The following is a 23767-nucleotide window of genomic DNA, read 5'->3' on the forward strand; positions in this document are numbered from 1 at the left end:
AAAGAACACCTCACTCAGCCTAGGTTAAACAGGAAGTACTTCTCATAGAATGTATCAAAGCTCAAGATTAGTCTTGAAGAATCTACTGGAATTGACCAAGCTAAGGAAAGACATGAGTATGCTCCAGAAAAAGGAACATATACCTTTGTATATATTTCCTTGTCTATGAACTGTGGAGGTAAGTATATTTTGCAGGTAAGCATACCATAGAAGCAAACATTGTGGTATGCAGGTATGCAGCAGGAGAAATGGGAAATGTAGATGTAAGATGATGAAGAGTTTTGTAAACTGTGTTAAGGAGTTTGAACTGTATCCTGAAGGTAATGGGAAATTGCTGAATTAGTTAAGCAAGGTTGGAGAAGAATTACTTCAGCAGCAGTATAGAGGAAGGATTATTGGGTAGGAGAGATGGGGCCAAGACTAGAAAAACAAATAAACCAGATAGAAAACATAAAATAACTAAAATGAGGAATTAATGACTGCCTGAGCCGAGATGGTACCCATGAAATTGGCAGAAAGGATTTAAAAGGCACATGGCCAACAAAAAAGGAGGAAAGAAGCCAGTCACAATGGCTTATACCTGTAATCCCAGCAATGTGGGAGGCTGAGGTAGGAGGATCACTGGAGCCTGGGAGGTGGAGGCTGCAGTGAGCTGTGATTGTGCCACTGCATTCCAGCTGGATGACAGAGCAAGACCCTTTCAAAAAAAATTAAAAAAGAGGAGTAAGAAGAAAGAAGAAGAAAGAATTGAAGATATATTCCAGGTTTCTGGCTGTAGTCATCAAGAGGAAGATTGGGCACTTGGTGATAAGAATAATGAAACACTACAATGATGGTATCTTAGTTTGTTCAGGCTGCTATAGAAAAATACTGGGTAGCTTATGAATGCAAATTTATTTCTCACAGGTCTGGAGTCTAAGAAGTTCAAGATTAAGACACCAGCAGATTGGATGTCTAGTGGGGCCCTGCTTTCTGGGTCATAGATTATGCCTTCTAGCTGTGTCCTCATGTGGTGGAAGAGACAGGGCAGCTCTCTGGAGCCTCTTTTATAAGGGCAGTAATCCTAGTCATGAGGCATGTGTCCTCATGATTTAATCACCTCCCAAAGGCCCCACCTCCTAATGCTATCTCATTGGTGATTAAGTTTAACATATGAATTGTGGGGGGACAAAAACATTCAGACCACAGCAGATAGGTTGCAGGAATTTAAACTACCATTGAAGTTTATGTGCTGTTGCCGTCACCCACAGAAATGAGATGAACCCTCACCCAAACTTTGGCTCCTATTTCAAGACTTAGCATACCACATATGCACCAACAGGGTATAAAAAGGTTTATTACTCACATAATGAGCCTTTCTAGGAAGAGTACAGCAGACTTCCTAAGCAGGTTTTAAAATGACTTGAGAGAGTAGGAGAAAAAGCTATTGGGATTTTTTTCATGGCTAGGACATGGCGCTTGGGCGAAAAAGCCCACACAGGGCAGGGACTGTATGGCTCGAATTTTCCACCAGCACCAAAATAGGAAACACCTATTTTGCACCATATTTGGATCTGGGCAAGCTTTCTCATCAAGTTGCCTAGATTCAGATATCATACAAAAGGGAACAGGTGAGAAGCCGGACTTAAAACTTGTTAAGAATCAAACATAAAAAATTATGTCAGACACAATTACATATTCTTAGATCTAGTTTAACTGCAACTAACAATATAGTTGTTACATATATATATGCTTTGAAAGTGATTATCATGGACACTGTAGTTGCAATCCCAGCATTTATTCCACTCTTCCCACATTGTACATAGTACACCTAAGAAATTGAGGTGAAATTAACCTCACCTTTATCTCCAAAGTTAGTCCAGTTAAGATAACCCAATCCCAACCTACGTTGTTCCCCTAGCCACAAGATGTTGTTCAGGGTTGAGCAAATTGGCACCAATTACAGGACTTTAGCCCCAAAATTGTGGGATGTGGCTCCTTTCTCTCCCTTGATAAATGAGAAAGCATGTGGTTCTTGTTACTGAGGGCAGTCATCTTGTAACCAAGAAAATAAAAAAGCTGGAACCCTGATCAAATAAGCAAAGATTTATAACTTTGTATATAAGAAGAAGGATATAAACAGTAAACTGTGAAGGTTTTAAATAAACACTTTTCTGCCTCCTTCCTTTTAATCTACTGGTTTCTTCTGTTATGGCAGCTTTTAAGTCAAATTAATATAGAGCTTGATTTTTCTACTTATCCTCACTGGTACTGAATGTTAGTTAAGTCAGTTTAAATTTGTTGTTATTATACTTCACCTTAAAAGACTTTAGTGTATATAATTTGATATAAATGTACACGTGTGTTTCCAGATTTACCCTACCCTCTAATGATTGTCAGTTGCCATAATATAGAATTTATACTCTAGGTTGATAGGTAATCAGAAGAGCTGCACTCCAAATGTAGCCACCATTAGTGCTTATTATTATTTCCCATTACTGGAGACCTTGCTAATCAATAAAATTAATGTTAAAAATAGGTTTTAATGGGTGAAATTCGTGGTTTGTTAATTTAGGTAATGGAAGTTATAAATTGACTCTCCATTAATGAATCAATGATGCTCACCGTATGTAAATTGGGTAATGTATTTCAGAGACGGCTCCTACCTTACGTGAGCAAGGTTATAAGAAGCTAGCAAACCCTGTAGCCTACACACTTAGAAATAGCACCCTTCAAATTTCAAACCTGAATGTCTAAAATTTCAGTAATCATAGCATGCCAAAGGTGGAAAAATTTAATGTTCTGCTTAACGAAAGGGAGAATCATGTTCGTTATGAAGATTACTAGCGATACCATGCCCATTATGGAGATAAGGAATAAAACGTTATTGCCTTTCCCTCTACCATGCAAGTTCATTTTTTAAATATCCCCAGTGAAGATATCGGGATAAGCTATTAAACTAAATTTAGACCAGCAGAACATGAAGGATTACTAGGAAACAGAAATTCCAAGATAAAAAAACTAGGGCTAGACATGGTCTTTGCCATGGTTACTTGCCTACAGAAATAACAAGAAGCAAATAGTTCTAAAACCTAATATTTAAGGGAAAATGTATTGTTAAATAAATCTCAAGGCTGACTGATGATAGCCTGTGACTATTTAATCTTAGGAGTATCCTCAAATATCTAAACTCAACCTAATAGGAGATGAGCTAGCAAAATGATGCAACCTCCCAAAAAGAGGATCTTCCCCAATGACCATCTCAGATAGGGCAGTGGAGGACACAGAGAGCAAAAGAGTAACTGCTGAAAGAACACATACCACTGCCAGCCAACAGTCCTCATTATTCCTGTCTACAGAATATGACAGGGATCAGAAACCACTGTGTCCCTTTTTTTTTTTAGACAGAGTTTCGCTTTTGTTGCCCAGGCTGGAGTGCAATGGTGCGATCTCGGCTCACCGCAACCTCCACCTCCCGATTCAAGCAATTCTCCTGCCTCAGCTTCCCAAGTAGCTGGGATTACAGGCATGTGCCACCACACCCAGCTAATTTTGTATTTTTAGTAGAGACGGTGTTTCTCCATATTGGTCAGGCTGGTCTCGAACTCCCAAGCTCTGGTGATCCGCCTACCTCAGCCTCCCAAAGTGCTGGGATTACAGGAGTGAGCCACTGTGCCCAGCCTGTGTCCCCTCTTTAATTGGGAGTTTTTATTGCAGTGATTTTGACCTTTCTTTTTCATTGCGTTTTGCATTTTTCATTGCTTTTTGCATTTATTTTTTCATTGCTTTTTGCATTTCTTTTTCATTGCTTTTTGCATTTATTGCTTTTTGCATTTATTAACATTTGTTCTTAGTTGCTAGACCATAAGGAAGGAACTCCAGGTAAACCTAACATATTGTATTAGTCCAATTTCTTACTGCTATAAAGAACTTCCAAACACTGGGTAATTTATAAGGGAAATTGACTCACAGGTTTGCACGGCTGGGGAGGCCTCAGGAAACTTACAATCATGGCAGAAGGAGAAGCAGGCACATCTTACATGGCGGCAGGTGAGAGAGAGAGCATGAGCCTGTGAAGGAGGAACTGTCAAACACGTATAAAACCATTAGATCTGAAGAAAATTCACTCACTATCACGATAACAGCATGGGGGAACCACCCCCATAATCCAATCACTTCCTTCCCTCAACACATGGGGATCACAGGTCCCTTCCTCAACACATGGGGATAACTATTGGAGATGAGATCTGGGTAGGGACACAGAGCCAAACCATATCACATATTGTGGAGTGAAAGAGAGAGAGTGGGGAAAAGAAAGATACATGTTAATTACAATGGTTGGGGAGCACAAGAGTATACTACAGTGGACCTGGTAGTTGTTACTCAAACGTGCATTTTACCCTCACCCAATTGTGTAGCTTTCAGCCGTGTTCAATGAGATTGACCCCATCCCTTTTCTAAGGGTGAGTCCCGATTGGTCTAAGCTAAAAGTTACCCCAACCTCCTTGGCACAGTTATTGTGAGTGGACAACCCTGTCCTAGCCCAATCATAGCATTACCCTAATCATATGAATTATTTCAGGGATTATCCAACAAGTACAAACCTCAGGAAAATTGTTCGATAGTTGTCAGGAAGAACTTCCTATAAGTGATGAAGCCTGTAACCCCTCCTGCTTTTAACAACTAATTTGTGACTGTAAAGGAAACCAGTCTGAGGACAAAGCAGATGCAGACAGTAAAACTAAGTTGATATAATGCAGAGAAATGGAGCTGAAACTTTGATCAAATCAATTCTAAAGCTTCCTTCACCTCCATGGGACTTTTCATTTATGTGAACAATCCCTTCTATTGTTTAATCTAGTTTGTATTAGGGTTTCTGTTACTTGCAATCCAAAATGTTTTAACTGGTAGAAAGATTCTGTATTTCTAACCTCTTATTAAATGTTAGAAAATAATTGTCTTTTATAAAAATGGAAATGAGCCATAACTACTTTCTTCTGTGTCCATGCTCATGCCAGAATGAGGCTGAATATGAGCTACTCTTCCTGAGTGCAGTTCTTTCAGATTCCTGCAGTACTCAGCTTCCCACATTAAACCAATAGAAAAGCATTTCAAATATTTATTTGTAACACTGTGTATATACAAAATTAAAGAGTAAACTGTGAAAGTTTTAAATAACACTTTTCTGGCCCTTTCTCTAATCAGGTCTCCTTTGGATTCAGTGCTGTGCATAACCCATTTATGAAATCTCCATTACCTAGGAGACACATGATCCCTAACTTCTCACTCTTTGGAAAATTGTCATTGGCCACCATATTGGCTTGCCTGGTTAATTGAACTCACAACGGGGCAAGAATCACTCCCTTAAATTGCTTCAATTATCTCAGAGCCTAATACAGAAAAGAAAGCCCAAGCAGAAAGAGAAGAGAAGCCATGATTTCATCTGTGTAATCATTACAACAAATTAATAAAATTAATTTATATGATAAGTTGCCTTCAACTATTATCTCCAAATAAGTAACTAAAAAATGTAGTGACTATCAATAGAAAGTACATGTGTCCACTCTATTTCCTTTAGTCTTCATTACATACTTAAAAAACATAAATGAACAAATAACTTTTATTTGTGAAATTAAACTTTCTAATAACAAAAATTTATGCTGGAATATTTTTTGTATTCTGGATTTAAACACCTAAGTCATTCATATAATTTTTAATCATTTGTTAAATAACATACCTCTGGCTGCTAAATTTTACTTTTACAAAATTCAACCTTTACTCTAGATTCAGGGTGCACATGTGCAGGTTTGTTACAAGACTATAATGTGCATTGCTGAGGTTTGGTATATGATTGAATTCATCACCCAGGTAGTGAGCATAGTACCCAATAAATAGTTTTTCAACCCTTCCCCCACTTCTTCCCTCTTATTGTAGTCTCCAGTGTCTATTGTTTCCATCTTTATGTTTGTGCGTACCCACTGTTTAGCTCCCACTTATAAGTGAGAACATGTAGTATTTAGTTTTATGTTTCTGTATTAATTCACTTAGGATAATGACCTCCAGCTCCATCCAAGTTGTTGCAAAGAATATTATTTCATTCTTTTTTATAGCAGCATAGTATTCCATGGTGATTATGTACCACACTTTCTTTATCCAGTCCACCATGGATGGGCAACTAGGTTGATTCCATGTCTTTGCTATTGTGAATAGTACTGCAATGAGCATACAAGTGCCTTTGTCTTTTTGGTGGAATGATTTTCTTTGGGTTATATACCCAGTAATGGGATTTCTGGATTGAATGGTAGTTCCATTTTTAGTTCTTTGAGAAATCTCCAAACTGCTTTCAACAGGGGCTGAACTATGTTACATTTCTGCCAACAGTGTATAAGAGTTCCACTTTCTCTGCAGCCTCGCCAACATCTGTTATTTTTGACTTTTAAATAATAGCTATTCTAAATGGTGTGAGATGGCATCTCATTTTGGGTTTGATTTGCATTTCTCTGATGATTAGTGATGTTGAGCATTTTTTCATATGTTTGTTGGCCACATGTATATCTTCTTTTCAGAAGTGTCTGTTCATGTCATTTGCCCACTTTTTAACAGGATTATTTGTTTTCTGCTTGTTGATTTAAGTTCCTTATGGATTCTGGACATTAGACCTTTGTTGAATGCATGGTTTGTTAATATTTTCTCCAACTAAATGCTACTTTTTATGATACGCATTAAAAAATCAAAAAGCAAGCTAGGCTTTACATCTGTATTTAACTATTGTATTGCTTCCTTAGTAGTTACCGCACCACTTTTGCAGATGTACCAAGCAATACTCTGGGCAGAAAGCCAGGCAAGAGCTACTACGACTAAGATAAATTGAGTTTGAACTAAACTTTTTCAAAATTTTTGGTGCACCACAAAATTTACACATCATGAGAAAACTCTAAAGTTTGAAAAATGGAGTTCTAAAGAACACAGTCGAACCCCAAGCAGCACTCTCTTGAGAGTCTGATCACTCTTTTAACTTGACAAGAACAAGTAAAGTGTTGTATGTGAGCAATGGAAGGTCCTCCTGCTTTTTCCTCTTTCTTTAGGTTAGGGATTTTATATGATCCTAATGATAAAAGGGAATTTTGTGTTCTTATGTCAAACTTTAACCTAACTTTGAGAAAAAAATTATCCAAACATCTGAAAGAAAATTATGTCTATTAGGCACTAACTCTGCCTGTAAATTTGTTATATTGTCAATTCAAGAATATTTGGCTTCCAATTTAAAATATAAATAAAGACTAGTCAAATTTTTCTTTGATAACATTTTTATAAGTTTGAATACATAGTTATAAGGACATAAAGTCAGAGAGCGTATCAAGCCTGCAGTTGTCTAAATCTGCCTGTGGTAGTAAGCTACAAACCCACTGTGTTTTTGAGGAAAAAAGGAAATTCACTAAGAGCTAAGGCATTATTTTGCCTATTATACATATTATATATTAGTTTCATACATTTATTAGAATCTTTGCTTAAGATATGTATCTTAAACCCCAGAGTCATATGATAATTTGCCTAATAATTTTCTATCAAAGTTATACAATTTAACAAATGTTGATAATGCCTTCACTAGAGATTAAGTAGCAATAAAATTGTCTTTTAGTTTAATGAAGTCATATTTTTAGTACAGTTATGTTTGTAAGATACCCACAAGTTAATCTCTTATGGAAATATTTGATAATTAAGCTGAGTAAAATATGGATTATAAGAATCCTATTAAAAATAATATGAATAACAGCATGCTCTTTGCTTTCTAAGAAAATGTTATTAATTCTTAATCACCATATGATTACCTCTTGCATAGGCATCATTTCCCCAAATTTATAATAATAGCATAAATGTCCATTGTTAATCATCTGTAGTGACATGAATATGCTTTATAATCACTACATATAGCTATGGGATATATTAACTCTTAATTATATTTATTCACTAAAATACACATGCATTTGAGAGAGCAAGTCACTGTCTATAGAAATTTACTCTTGTATTAACCTCAACAAAATTATTCTATCCTGATTTTCGAACTTTTCAGATGATTCTTTATCCAATTCACAGTCTCCTTTCACCTTCTTCTTCATTGTAGCTATGCTGCAAGTTTCTATCCTTTGTTCTCTTCTCACTTGGATTTAGGCATTCTCTGGTAATCTTTTCTATTCATCACAAACGATATCACCTTAATGTAAATAATTCTGGAATACACATATATCTTCTACATAAACTTATTTCTCAATCTACATTAATGTATTCTACGTATCTACCCAAAACCCATTTACCATATCCACATTTGATGACCTAGTGAAAGTTTGTGGTTTTTTTTTAATTATTCGGTCCAGAATTATCTAAGAATAGCTAAGAATAGATTTCAGTTAAGACTAGATTTTATAGCTGCCCACTAGATATTTACATAGATGTCCCACAAGAAATTAGAACTTACGTGTTCCAAAACAAAGTTATCATCTGTCTTCCACACAACCTATCCAACCTCCTTGCTCAGTTGCTTTTGTAAGCACTTGCATTAGTTAGAACATTAGCAGCTCCTTTAACAAAGACTCCAAAATAATTGTGACTTAAACAAGATAAGTTCTAATTTTTATCTCACATAAAAGCATAAGCCTAGGCAATGCAGGGCTGATACAGTGGCTCCACGTAAGGAGACGCTACTTGACCTCCTTACATCTTCTTGTTCTCCCATTTTCAACATATGGCGTCCTTCCCACGGTCTAATATATGTGCTCCAATTTCTGCCATTATGTCCGCATTCTAACTAGCAGGAAAAGGGAAAAGGGGAAGTGAAGGGCATACCTCTTCTTTAGCAGAGCAGGGCACAGAAGGCAAACATTTTACTCTCACATCTCACTGGCTAGAACTTGGCCACATAGCCATACCCAGCTACAGGGTAAGTTTCAAACTGCCCTCTTTGTCTGGGCAGCTTTGTGGCCTGCTAAAATTCGGGGATTTTATTACAAAGAGGAGTGGGATGATATACAGTGTGGAATAACCACTGGTTCTTTTCATATGCAGTTCCTTAAATGCTTTCGCTCTCCTTCTTCTACTTCACGGCTGCTACTGCCTTGTTAATGTATATTTATTCTTTCCATGTGAATGCATATTGAATGATATTTGATCCTGTAATCTGAGTGGGATGGAAAAGAATGCATTCACCAAACTGAAGACCACATGCCATGTACCTAAGGCCATGTTGATTCACTCTAATAAAGATACCACATCTGGCATAATAACTGTCAGGAGGGCTACTACTACTTGGTTGAGCTTGAGGAAGTCTATAGTCATTCTTTAGGATCCGTCCTATTTTTGCAGAAGCAAGACGAGTGAATCCAGTGGATGGGTATGACCATTCTGCATCCTTTAGATCTGGGGTTAGCAAACTTTTTATGTACAGGAACAGATAGTTAATATTTTAAGCTTTATAAGTCAGGTGGTCCTTGTTGCAACCAGTGGGCCCAATATAAGCTGAACCTGGACAGAATTCCATTTTTAAAACTGGCCTTCACATGCTCCAACTATAAATTAAGGCCCTAATGTGTTGGTTCTCCCAGTATCAGTGTCAACTAAATGTCCAGCTGGTTCACATTACCCAAGTGTATTAGTCCATTTTCATCCTGCTATAAAGAACTTCCCTGAGACTGGGTAATTTATAAAGGAAAGAGGTTTAATAGACTCACAGTTGTGCACAGCTGGAGAGACCTCAGGAAACTTACAGTTATGGCAGAAGGGAAGCAGGCACATTCTTGACAGGAGGCAGGAGAGAGAATGAGCAAGAGCAGGGAAAACTGCCTTATAAAACCATCAGATCTCATGAGAACAGCAAGGGGGAAACTGTCCCCATGATCCCACCTCCCTCCCTCAACACGTGGGGATTACAGGTTCCTTCCTCAACATGTAGGGATTATAATTTCTGATAAGATTTGGGAGGGACAGAGAGCCAAACCATATCACCAAATAAATGGCCTTTGGTCCCTTTGAAGAAGGACTAAGGGAATCATTACCAGGTGTACTTGCCATGGCATCACAAAGTCCATCCCCAGGAGACCCAAACACGTCAATGAATGAGATACAGGTCTGAAAATTGACTCAGGCCCATAAACTGGGCAAGGGATTATGACACAATAAAGTATCACTCTGTTATTCATGCTTGATTTCTTCTAACAGTACATGCTGAGTGATTCCATTGTCACTACCAATTTATTTTGTCTCTAGCATTGTCAAATTCTATTAATATGTTCCATAATTCTGTGGTTCTTTCTGGGCTGCCATTCTGACCTTGTTGATGCTTACAATTATTTAAAATCCCTGGCTTCTGGCAGTTAAATGCCACAACTGGCCTCTGTTTTTCCAGGGTTCTATCAACTTCTTTGTTACCAATGAGTCAGGTTCTGTAATGGCCTCTCTCCTACAGTGACCTCTGGCCTAAAGAGGAGCATCACTACTCTGCTTTTGTTGCTAGTGCTTCTTTCACCAGCTCATTCATTACAGCCTTGGTAAACTGTGTATCCTTTGGGCCTTCCCATGGAACATATTCCTCTCAGTCTTCCAGCCTTATTTGTATTTTCATTCCAGCATGCTTATTTTCCTGAGCCTTTCCCTTCCTCAACCTTCTTCCATGGCAATCCCAGCATTTCAACTTTGCTTATTATTAACCATCTATCTTAGTTGGCATATAACCATCTTTGAAGTTCAGCTACTCTGACTATAAAGTCTAGTCTTGGTCTTCATCTTTCTCCAGCCTCCTCCTGCAGGAAATGAGAGCTTCTTTTTTATGCAGCCAAAGAGGCCCTCTGACAATCTCACTTGGTTTTTAATTGCTTGTTATTCACTCTGATTTTTTCATTATCTTTGTGTAGAGCATCAATACCGCTTAGCAATAGCCATCCAATTCCTTTATCTTTATCGCTACTTTATTCCCCATACATCTCAAATATACCTGATTCATCTGGCCAGTTCACAAACAGTGAAAATGTTAATAATTTGATTACTACCTTGCGATAATAGCTGTTTGTGCTCCATTTACCACAAGTAATGCCAGGAGGCAATGAATGACTCAGGCAAAAAGCCCGTCACCTACTCTCTTGGACCAGTCCTGGTACCAAATTCATGGATTGCATTCTCAGGAAGCAGACGCCAAAACAAGAATTTCAGCATGCAGGGTGTTTATTAGGGATCAAACCTTTGATAGGAAGTGAAGTGAAACAGCATTGGTCGGAGAGAGAAGTTGAACTGCGATACAGACGCAACAGAACTTCAGCCAACTCAGCAGAAAGCTCTGGAACAAATATGTCTATCAGAGTTGTCCTGCATTTGTATTCAGACTTCTCTCCTTTACCAGATGCAGATTGCCCTGGTAAGGGTAGGACCTTGGAAAAGACTGCTCTCTGCACCTGAACAGACAGGAAAAGAGCTGACAGCTATAAATTACTGGCCATATTTCCTGCAGCTGCATAGGAAATCCTCTTTGAAGAGGAATCTGGGGGTGCATCTCAGTGTCTATCACGTTAAACCACTAGGAAGTTTCTCTGTGGATGAAGCATTCTCATCTTTGTTTTTGAACATGCTGTTTCCTCTTCCAGGCATAATCTTCCTTCTGTCGGTCTCCTGGATAGCATCTGTCCATCCCTGGAGATTCAACTCAGACTCAACCTCCTCTGGAAAGTCTTCTCAGAAATTTCCAGATTATATTAGCTGCCTATTCTCTGAGGCCTCATCACACTTCATTTATACTAATATTATAGCCATTCACAAACCACATTGTAATAATTTGCTTACACCTTTTGCCCTATATATTATGAACTCCTTGAAGACATGGATTATGTGTTTATTTTTGTATCCACAACATCTAAAATAATGTCTTTCACATAAGAAACACTATGTAGAAAATCTGAAACAATTAACAAAAAAAAAACCCTCCTGGAACTAATAAGCAATTATAACAAAGTTTCAGGATGCAAGTTTAATAAACAAAAGCTAAATAAACTCTTACCATATGATCCAGCAATCATGCTCCTTAGTAATTAACCAATGAATTGAAAACTTATGTCCACACAAAAATCTGCACATGGATATTTGCAGCAGCTTTACCCATAATTGCCAACACTTGAAAAGAACCAAGAGATCCTCAGAAGGTGAGTGGATAAATGAACTATGGTATATCAGACAATGGAATATTATTCAACATGGAAAGATAATATGAGCTATCAAGCCTTGAAAAGACAAGGAAGAAACTTAAATGCATATTCCTAAGTGAAAGGAGCCAATCTGCGAAAAGCTACATACTGTGCTTCTAACTATATGACATTCTGGGAAAGGTAAGACCATAAAGACAGTTAAAAGATCAGTGGTTGACAGGGATTGGCAGGAGAAAAGGGTGAATAGGCAGAGCACAGAGAATTTCTCAGACAGTAAAACTGTTCTGTAGGTACTACAGTGATGGATATGTCATTATACATTTGTCAAAACCTATTGAATATACAACATCAAGAGTGAACCCTCATGTAAACCATGAGCTTTGTGTGTAATGATGTGTCAATGTAGGTTTATCAGCTGTAACACATGTACTCTGGTAGTAGGGGTGTAAGGCATGTGTGGGGACAGGGAATATATGGGAACTCTGTACTTTCTGCTGTTTGTGAAACTAAAACTGCTCTAAGAAATAAAGTTTATTAATTAAAAAACTGTAAAGCCTTATATGAAGATAAGATGTCAACATTATATATAAATTGTCAAAGTCATTTAAAATATGCCATTTAAATTCTATGACTTAGTGGTTGCCTTTTATTTTTTGCATGGTATCCACCAAAACAGATTAGATATAAGAAAAAGCAAACTAAGGACTTCATATAATGCATTATAATATTGTGTTGTATCACATACAGTGCTGTCAATTTCCCTATTTGATATATAAATATTTGCTTTATTTTAGACGGTTTCAATACAATACAAAATACAGATATATTCTATTTGATTAAATCGTGATGGCATATATTGGTAGATATTCATTCAAAGGCTGAACATTTAATAATGAAAAAACTACTGGAAAGTAATTAAGGAAGTTGCTAATCAGTTCATTAATTAAGTATATCTGCTGCACGTTATACAGAAACAAATTGAAAAGGATTCTGTGCTAGCCAGAAATTCCCTCTCAAATATAGTCAAAAGAGAAGATTAAAAACAAACAAAATAAAAACAAAACTGAGTAAATTATTTCTATGGGAAATTGCAATTTGATTTATACTATTTATCCTTATGGTACCTTTTAAGCTACATAATATACAATACAAAAATTGAGTTTAAATATATAGTACACATACAGTTAATATCTGTTGGTTTAAAATCATTATTCATCAATGTCTTATATCATTAGAAACAGAGTTTTACAGTTAAATGAACTTAGATGCAATTTTATTTGAACTTCTCTCTGAATTCAGGAAACTATTACCCACAGTTAAGCAACAAATCAGCAGAAACCAGCAGGAAAGTGTCTCACAGAAGGCTTTCTTATTTGAAAGCAAAATAAATTAACAATAAGTAAAAACCAGTTTACTGAGTTTGCACATAAATGGCCTCAGACAATTAAAAGATTGAGAGTCAAGAAAGGATGTGGTCCTTATATAATTTTTTTTTCTTTTTTTGAAAAATTGCACCCTCACTTTGGCCCTCCAGCTTCCTCCTTACCCCCTTTTTTGTTCTTATATAATTTAAACTTTCAACTGCATGATAAAGAACGTAAGGAAAAATTACATTTTTATTTTAGTAGGTTCTGGATGATCAATCAGTTGCTTGGATTTTGAAGAGTCAAAATTTTGATAAATGGGGACATATTTTTAACAAGTTTAGCACTCCGTTAAACAAGAAAGCATTTATTCTATGTTTTTACAAGTGTTTTTTTTCAGTAAGGATATTTACACTTATTTGAAGATCATCCATTATTTGTATAACTTTTACAGAATGCAGATTCCTGAAGTTAGGAATAGAATTAAAAATGGACAAATATACTTGTGTACAAACAGCAAATAGAGTTGATTTCAGAAGCTTATGAACGTTAGACACTGGGTTATTTGTGTACCTCCTAGAATGTGAGGTTTGAGTGGTTTCATACCTGTTCTGAAGCTTTCATTATTGATTTAGTTGTGAATGGTATTCAGTCAGCTGGTAATAAATGAGTAATATCACCCAGCAATATGGCAGTTTTGATATGGTCAAAAGCTAGACATACATGTGGTCCTTCCAAATCAAAGAGTACTTCTAATGTTATAAGATTGATTATTTGATTTTTTGGACTTCTCTTCAAGAATGAGAAAGCTCCGTGTTTTTATATATGAAATAAGACTTGTTTATGTGAATGTAGAGAATTTAGCATGTCAATTACAAAGAAGCTGACTTCCCTGCAAGCTGAGGACAATATGTGATATGGTTTGGCTCTGTGTCCCCACCCAAATCTCATGTCAAATTGTAATACTCAGTGTTGGAGGAGGGGCCTGGTGGGATGTGATTGGATCTTGGGGGCAGATTCCCCCTTGCTGTTCTCGTGATAGTGAGTTCTCATGAGATCTGGTTGTTTAAAAGTGTGTAGCACTTCCCTCTTTGCTCTCTCTCTCCTGCTGCACCATGTGAAGATGTGCCTGCTTCCCCTTCACCTTCCACCATGATTGTAAGTTTCCTGAGGCCTCCCTAGCCATGCTTCCTGTATAGCCTGTGGAACTGTGAGTCAACTAAACCTCTTTTCTTCATAAATTACCCAGTTGCATGTAGTTCCTTATAGCAATGCTAGAACGGACTAATACAACATGTTTTACCATTGTTTTCATACAATGCGTTGGGGATATATGAAGATGCAGGGAAATGTCATGATGGAAGTAATAGCACAATTTTTTGAAAAGCTTGGGTTAGTCAGACTCATTACAAATATTCTGGATCCATTTTTGGCTAAATGAAGAGGAAAATTTTACCAACTGATGGCCATTTGATGACCTGAATGGAAAGAATTAGTAGGCTTATGAGAGTATACAATTGAGAGAAGTGATCACATCACAAAATGTGACATAATTCTTTGGCACTAACTGGCATCCTAGGCATGGAGAGTGAATTACATTCTCAACTCTGAATTTCCCCCTGTAGATTACCCATGTGGCTCACCAGAGGGCAGTGTGCAGTAATCAACTCTTTTGCTTCCTGCATTGGATGTCTCCTATGGAAAAACCAATGTCAAATAATCAGAACCAGACAACAGGCAAGACCATAGGTTATGAAAGTTGTTTATTAGATTTGTTGTATCTGTGCCCTGTACATGGAATTCTTAATATTGAAAAATTAACCAATTACCGCATGAGAGATCATGTAATAAGGTTTTAGTAAATTCTGTATAATAGTTTCAATTTTATGACAATGATTTTGGCATTGCTGAGGTCAAGTCTCTCTTTTAGACTTAAAAATGTATAATATCCACTGGTCGATAAATTGCCTTGCTTCACATATCTCACACCTGAATTCTCAAGAGTTTCCAGTATTGCATACAGATTTATTCAGTGAATATTAATCGAACAATTAGAATGTGGGATATAACAAGATAAAGTACCTATAAATCCTGCTTACAAGAAACTTGAAATCTATCAAGGGATTAAAGTGTAAATGAAAATTAATACACTATCAAAATTACATAAAGTGGGAGTTACATATAAAATACTAAGAGAATTCAGTGAAGGAAAAGATAAAGGCATTTGGAAAGAGTTCAAAATTTGAGCTGAGTCTCACAGGTGAGGCAGAAAGCATTTGGACATATTGAGAGTAATGAAAGCACATGCCAAATAAAGAAAACATCATGGATGCACAAAATTAAAGGACCTAGATGGTTAAGGTATATGAAAGGTAGTAGTGGGAAATAATGCTAAAGAGTCATAGAGTGAATATGTCTTTGAGTGTACTGAATACCAGGCATACTCCAAAAACTGAACTGACAACAGGAAGTTGTTATAGGAGTAAAAGATCAGCTTCAGCATTTTATACTAAAAAAATTGATATAGCAGTTTTTTTGTGGGATGGACTGATAAATAAGCTCCCAAAGGTAGGGAGATCTGTTAAAAAGGTATCTCATTAATCCTGTAGGCTTTGAGATTGAATAAAGAATGCAAGCAAGGGATTCTGTAAAAGTAGAATTGGTATGAGTAAAAACTAAGTAGATGTGGGTGGGGTAAAGAGAGAAAGAAGTCAAAACATAGTCTGAGGTTTTCAGCTGATGTAGGAGGACGATGACTTCATTCATTGAAATACAAGACCCAGGCAAAGGAGATTTGGGAAAGAAATTGGTGTGTTTACCAAAAATCTTAAATAAAAAAATCCTAGTCAAAATCTTTATGAAGCTAAATAGTTTCTTATCTTTTCATCTTTTATAAATTAATTCAGATGTATTTGGAGGGCTCATTATTCTTGATACCTTCAAAAGTCTACAGAAGCAACATTTTGTTTACTAGAATGTTTTGCAATTGTTAAAAGTGAAAATCAGAGGGCTATATTGTTCACTTAAGCTTAACAGAGTTGAATTACATCGTCACAATAAATGGGAGGAGCTGCAAGGTGTCCTCCCACCACTGAGGAAAATAAGGCTTGTTAAACTTAGTTGTTATTAAAAATTTAAATGTACCCTAATTTTAGCAAATGGAAAATTTCTGCTTAACACAGAGAGAATTGCAAACTTTCTCTTATGTAATCATGTTCTATACGTTTTTCTTTCTAATAAAAAAAGAACATTTGAAGGAATCGATAATAATCCTATTGAAGAAAGAAAGAATAAAATTTAATTCCCTGATAAAAACATCTTTTATGTATTAACTGAAAATGGCTGTGACGGAGCCCCATTAGGCTCAAATATATTGTAATATTTTTCCCTAACTTGGTTAACAATTACAAAACCCAGAGACCAATCTGTCAAAGAAACTTTTCCAAGCTGAAGCATCTGCTTTTGTGGCAATTTTTTCAATCAATTGTATAGAAAGTTTTGGAGTTGTCTTGAGTTCATATGTTAATTTGTCTACTCAAATTAAGTATATGACATTATAAGTAGCATAGACTTATTTCTTGGTCACCAAAAAACAAAATCTAGTAGCATATTTTTGCCACATGAGTTTTATAATCATATCTTTCTTGACCCCTGAAACACCTACTAAACAGGTATCTCTTGTCCACAGTTATAGACCCTATAGCTTGAATTTTTTTTCTTTGTAAACGACAGAGGAGTCCTCTACATATTAATCATGTTCTCTCCACCCTGCCCTCATACCTATGTAATTATTTAGAACAAAAATAGCCTCTAGTATTGATGCGCTATTGTGCTTTATATTTTAATGTGTGTCTGGTCAAATTCTAATTGAAAGGCTTTATGCAATTTATCAGAGTCACTTTGCTTGGTCACCTACTTGTGCTAATGCATTCATGATTTCAGCACCCTCAGGACATCAGGTGAACTTTTAGAAGATGAGACCACCACACTGTACTGTGATTGCCTCCTCTCTTGTTAATATACCCCTAATGGAATTTAAGCCATCTGAGGGGAAGGACAGTGTCTACTTTAGGAGTTTGTCTGAATGCCTGAACCCTTTAGAAAACAAGGAGGGAGTGAAAAGTTTATCTTGGGCCAAGACTTCTGACAGTAGGAAAATTCACAACATTGGCTGGTATCCTAAAGGGAAGTCAAGGGAGTACTAGGGAAATTAGATTATAATTATTATCTAAAAATTGAAAAGCATAAGAGAATTAAAAATCTCTAGTTTTTATTTCCTTAAATATCTATCTAATATATCTTCATGTATTTATGTATGAAAGCATGTGTTTATTTTTTCATTTAATTGTGATAAAGTATATCTAACAAAATTTACTTTCTTAACCATTTTTAAGTGTACACTTCAGTGGCATTATGTACATTCACATTGTTGTGCAACCATCATCACCATGTCTCCAGAACTCCCTTTACCTTGCAAAACTGAAACTCGTACCCATTCAATAATTCTCCTTTCCCCCCATCCCACCAGCCCCTAGCAGCCACCATTCCACTGTCTGTCTTTATCGATATGACTACTCTAGATTCTTCATGTAAGTGAAATTATATAGTATTTGTCTCTTTCTGACTGGCTTATTTCACCTAGCATAATGTCTTCAAGGTTCATCCACATTTTAGTAAGTGTCAGATTCTCTTCCTTTTTTAAGGCTGAATAACATTCTGCTGTATGCATACACCACATTTTGTTTATCCATTCCTCCATCCATCAGTGACACTTGGGTTGTTTCCACCTTTTGGCTCTTGTGAATAATGCTGCTATGTACATGGGTGTGCAAAGATCTCTTCAAGACCGTGCTTTTAATTCTTTGGCGTATATACCCAGAAGTAGAATTGTTAGATCATGTGGTTATTCTCTTTTTTTTTTTTGAGTCGGAGTCTCGCTCTGTCACCCAGGCTGGAGTGCAGTGGCCCGGTCTCGGCTCACTGCAAGCTCCGCCTCCCAGATTCACGCCATTCTCCTGCCTCAGCTTCCCAAGTAGCTGGGACTACAGGCGCCCGCCACCACGCCTGGCTAATTTTTTGTATTTTTTAGTGGAGACGGGGTTTCACCGTGTTAGCCAGGATGGTCTCGATCTCCTGACCTCGTGATCTGCCCACCTCGGCCTCCCAAAGTGCTGGGATTACAGGCGTGAGCCACCGCGCCTGGCCAGTTATTCTTTTTTAAATTTTTTGATGAATCACTATACTATTTTCCATAGTGACTGCACCATTTTATCTTTTCACCAACAGTGCTCATTTTATCGGCATCCTCACCAACACTTACTCTGTTTTTTTGATAGTAACCATCCTAATGAGTGTGAAGTGGTATCTCCATGTAGTTTTGATTTGCATTAACCTAATGATTAGTGACATTGAACATCTTTTCATGTTCTTATTGGTCATTTGTATATCTTCTTTGGAGAAATATCTATCTATTCAGGACTCTGGCTCATTTTTAAATTGAGTTGGGTTTTGTTGTTGTTAAGTTGTAGTTCTTTACATATACTAGATACTAACCCCTTATCAGATATATGATTCACAAATATTTTTCTCCCATTCCATGGGTTGTCTTTTCACTCTGTTGAATGTGTCCTTTGATACACAAAGTTTTAAATTTTAATGTAGTCCAAATTTATCGTTTTTTTCTTTTTTTGCATGTGTTTTGGTATCATATCCAAGAAAGCATTGCCACCTCCAATATCATGAAGCGTCTCTGTTTCTGCTAAGAGTTTTATAGGTTTAGCTTTTACATTAGTTCTTTGACCCATTTTGAGTTAATTTTATAAAAGATATAAGGCGTCTTAGTCCACTTAGGGTTGCTATAACAGAATACCTTACAATGCAAGGCAACGTAATTTACACAGAAAAGAGGATTATTTAACTCATAATTCTGGTATGCTAGCAAGTTCAAGATTGGGCAGCTGCATCTGGTGAGGGCCTCAGGCTGAAGAGAAGTGGGGCAAAGATATCACATAGCAAGAGAGTTAGCAAGAGAGAGAAACCAAGGAAGCCAGACCGTGTTTAACAACCTGCTCTCTCAGGAACCAATTCATTCCCATGAGCAGGAGGACTCACTCACTCCCTCAGGAAGGCATTAATCCATTCATGAGGGATTAGTCCCCATGACCCAAACATCTCCCGCTAGGCCTCACTTCCCACCACTGCCATGTTGGGGATTAAATTTCAAAATGAGTTCTGGTGGGGACAAATCACATCCAAACCATAACATAGGGTAAGTTTCCAACTTCATTCTTTTGCATGTGGATATCCAGTTTTTGCAACATCTTTTGTTGAAAGGACTGTTCTTTCCCATTTAATGGTTTTGACACCCTTGTTGAAAATCATTTGACCATATATCCAAGAGTTTATTTCTGGGCTCTCTATTCTGTTCCATTGGTCTATTTATCTGTCTTTATGCCAATACCACAGTTTTAATTCATTTAGCTTTGTAACAAGTTTTGAAATCAGGAAGTGTGAGAGGTCCAACTTGCTTCGTTTTTCAAGATTTTTTTGGCTATTTGTGTTCCCTTAAGAGTCTATATAAATTTTTTCTATTTATTTATTTATTTATTTATTTATTTATTTATGTTTTTGAGACAGGGTCTTGCTCTGTCACCCAGGCTGGAGTGCGCTGGCATAATCATGGTTCACTGCAACCTTGAACTCCTGGGCTTGAGAGATCTATATGAATTTTAAGGTGAATTTTTCTTACTCAGCATAAGACAAGAAATTGTTGGGCTTTTGATAAAGACTATGTTAGACCTGTAGATGGTTTTGTATAGTATTGGCATTTTAGCACGAGTAAGTCTTTCAATCACCAATATATCTTTAAGGCTAAGAACAATGGCCATTTTTTTTTCTAATTTAAAACACTAGAAAGACACCATAAACATTTTATGCTATTGTTGAGGGAGTGAAAATTTGAATGGTGCTGTTTATTAAAAAATTGAAACAACCAGTGTAATTGACTAGTTTGGTGAAAATTAATCTGAAGGCCCTTGATACCTTCATAATACCTAATCTTCAACATCCAAGAATGTAATGTGTCTTTCTATTTATTCAAAACTTGTCTCTCTAAGAAAAGTTTTATTGATTACTTCGTGCACTTTCTATGGATTTGTTAAGTTTGATCATGATATAAATAGGTATGCACACACATATGTATGTGCATATATGTTACTATTGTAAATTTTCCCCACCACATTTCATAACTGGACTTTGTTTTTGCTGGCATGAAGAAAAATTCATAAGTTTCTACTGATTTTAATTCATTTGGGTTTTATAGAGTAAAAGAAAATCACATCTGACAATAATGAATATTTTGTTCTCCTATCCTGTAATTACACCCTGTTGTTCGTGGACTAAAGTTTACAGAAATACGTCAGCAAATAATAATGGTATTAGCATGCATCATGTACTATTTCTGACTTTTGCTGGAATGCCTGTAATGTTTTATCATTAAACATGATAGAACCTAATGATATATTATCATATTTTTAAATATCTATTTTTAGTTTATTATGGGTTTTATTTTTTGATTAAGGATCGGATATTGAATTTTATCAAATACATTTTCTATATTATATCAATCAGTAATCATCCAGGAAAACAGAAGTTACTCCATGTAATTAAGATACAAAGTTTATTATAATAATTATTAGCTTATTCAACTGTTGGAAGACCTGAAAAAACAAAGATCAGGAAGTTCAAAACTCAAGAGCTCAGCCTGAAACACCATGGCAGGTAGTTGTCAAGGACTCTCATGACAGCCACTGTGAATCTCATATTTGCTCATGTTAGTTTCCAACTGCCTCCAGAGAAGTGGTTTCTCCTCTTGTGTCCTACAAATCTCTCTCTTTTTGAAATTATTTACTTATTTATTTATTTTTAAATTGTATTTTTATTTTCACATCTTTAGAGACAAGGTCTCACTTTGTTGCCCAGCCTGGAGTGCAGTGATGTGATATAGCTCACTGTAATCTAAAACTCCTGGGCTCAAGTGATCCTCCTGCCTCAAACTTCTGAGTTGCTATGACTGCAGGTACACACCACCAGGCATGGAATTTTTTTTTTTTTTTAGAGACAGGGTCTCCCTATGTTGCCCAGGGTAGTCTCAAACTCCTAGTCTCTAGTGATCCTTCTGCCTCGGCCTCCTGAGTAGCTGTAGTGTAGCACTCACACTACAGGTGCAAGCCACAGTGCCTAGCTATTTATTTATTTATAGAGACAAGGTCTTGCTATGTTGCTCAGGCTAGTCTCAAACTCCTGGACTCAAGGGATCCTTTCACCTTGGCCTCTCAAGTGTTGGGATTACAGATGTGAGCTACCATGCCCGTCTACCCTATAAATCTGCTGAATGCTTCTTTTTTCAAAAAAATGTAATTATTTTATTAAGCATTATATTCAATGTAAAGGCTTTAACCACCATAATCACCATGATAGAATATGTGTGTATGTATAAAAAATACCCATTGAACATGCTTTAAGAGGTATAATTATGTTTTGAAATCTATGCAACATGAGATGTAATTTGAAATAAAGAACGACTAATCAGAAGCATGAAAAAACCCTGTTTTAATATGAATCTATTGCTGATTCTGGAATAACGATCACATGTATGTCCTTAGTCACACTGGGTTTCTCCAGTTTTGATTAGAGTAATGTGTGTTCCACAACACCAATTCTAATGTCCATCTGAACAGTTTCTTGCTTCAGTTTTGTTAAGCTCTGTTTAATCTTAACCAAAGAATCACCATCTCTTAACCAAAGAATCACCATCTCTTAACCAAAGAATCACCATCAGTCATGCTGCTGCACTTTTCTTCCATTTCTAGTTTTACATGTTCTGTCTTCTGTAACCTCAGACAGAAGTCTGGTCCTTTCAATTACTCCACCACTTCCCTGCTGGCTCCTTACATCACTCAGCTAGGTTTGAGCTGCAGGATATTCTTGAACCATGTGCTCGAGCTGATGGTTGATGTACTTTTCACAGTGGCTGATCTTTTCCAAAGTCTTACTAATTTCTTTTAAAAATTTATTTATGTATTTATTTTACAGGCAAGGTCTTGCTCTGTTGCCCAGGCAGTAGTGCAGTGGTGCAATCATACCTCACTGCAGCCTCAAACTCCTGGGCTCAAACAGTCCACCCACCTTAGCTTCCCAAGTAGCTAGGACTGCAGGCATGAGTCACTCCAGTTAACTATTAACTTCATTATGGAGTTTGTCAAAAAATCTCTTGCTCTCTTTTAGAGAAGATTCAGTTCCACTTTTGTGCTGGTGCATTTGGTCAACATGGATTCTCTGATCCATTGCACCTTTCTGCAGTATTTGGCTGCAGAAAGAAGCACTTGCTTCTTATTGGCAAATTCTAACGAGGAGTGGTAGCCCTTGACTTCTGCTCTGCAATGTCAGGAGACCATAAAAAAAGAACAAAAGTCATGCCCAGCTAGATTGTTGTTTGCATATGATGGCAACAGAAAGACATTCTCTTATATGTATGGCTCAGAAAGTATACCACCCAAATATTCATTTTTTTTCTTAAACTCATGTTCATTGAATATTTTAACATCTAGGAGTTATCAATGTAGGTATACCTTATGTAAAATGTGATTATTCCTAAAGAAAATTGGGCTATAGATACAATTGTTAATTAGAGGGTTAAGGGAACCAAGGAAGAGGAATATGGGTGTACATATTATGGATAAAAACCCAAATATCCTTAATGAAAAATTTATCAAGAGGTGTCCCAGCCCAATGAGAGATGCATCAAAATAAACAATAAAAGAAAGGAGAAATGATAGTAAAAAAGGAATTGAGAAGAGTACCAAAGGCCGTTCAACAGTGAGTTCAATTTAAATAACAGAAATGCTGATGCAAACTTAATGCCACTGTCAACAAATTTTGAGATGTATATTTTCAAATATTGAAGATAAACATTAATAGAATTTAAAACAAAATAGCAACATAAGGATTTAAAATTTTATAATAGTCATATGAAATTGAATATGAGGGAATTTGGTTTTATATTTTGTATTATTTATTTTTTTTTTTATTTTTATTTTTTCAGGCACAGTCTCACTCTCTTACCCAATCTGGAGTGTAGTGGTGTGATCTCGGCTCACTGCAACCTCTGCCTCATGGGTTCAAGCAATTCTCCTGCCTCAGCCTCCCAAGTAGCTGGGATTACAGGTACTTGCCACCACACCCAGC

The 23767-nt window shown here is 36.6% G+C and overlaps 1 protein-coding gene and 1 pseudogene across 1 annotated transcript in view; both read right to left on the bottom strand.

Moving 5' to 3' along the window:
• CCDC91 (coiled-coil domain containing 91) overlaps window positions 1–2164 on the bottom strand; it is a 363679-nt gene extending 361515 nt beyond the window's left edge. Inside the window, exon 1 of the mRNA XM_063694095.1 lies at window positions 10–2164. The gene's annotated coding sequence lies outside the window, so the exon portion shown is untranslated. The remainder of the gene's footprint in view (window positions 1–9) is intronic.
• A 19968-nt stretch (window positions 2165–22132) lies between these two features.
• On the bottom strand, window positions 22133–22867 carry LOC109029040 (intraflagellar transport protein 57 homolog; annotated as a pseudogene).
• Window positions 22868–23767: the final 900 nt, after the last annotated feature.

This window comes from Gorilla gorilla, chromosome 10 (genome assembly GCF_029281585.2).
Source record: "Gorilla gorilla gorilla isolate KB3781 chromosome 10, NHGRI_mGorGor1-v2.1_pri, whole genome shotgun sequence".
Lineage (NCBI taxonomy): Eukaryota > Metazoa > Chordata > Mammalia > Primates > Hominidae > Gorilla > Gorilla gorilla.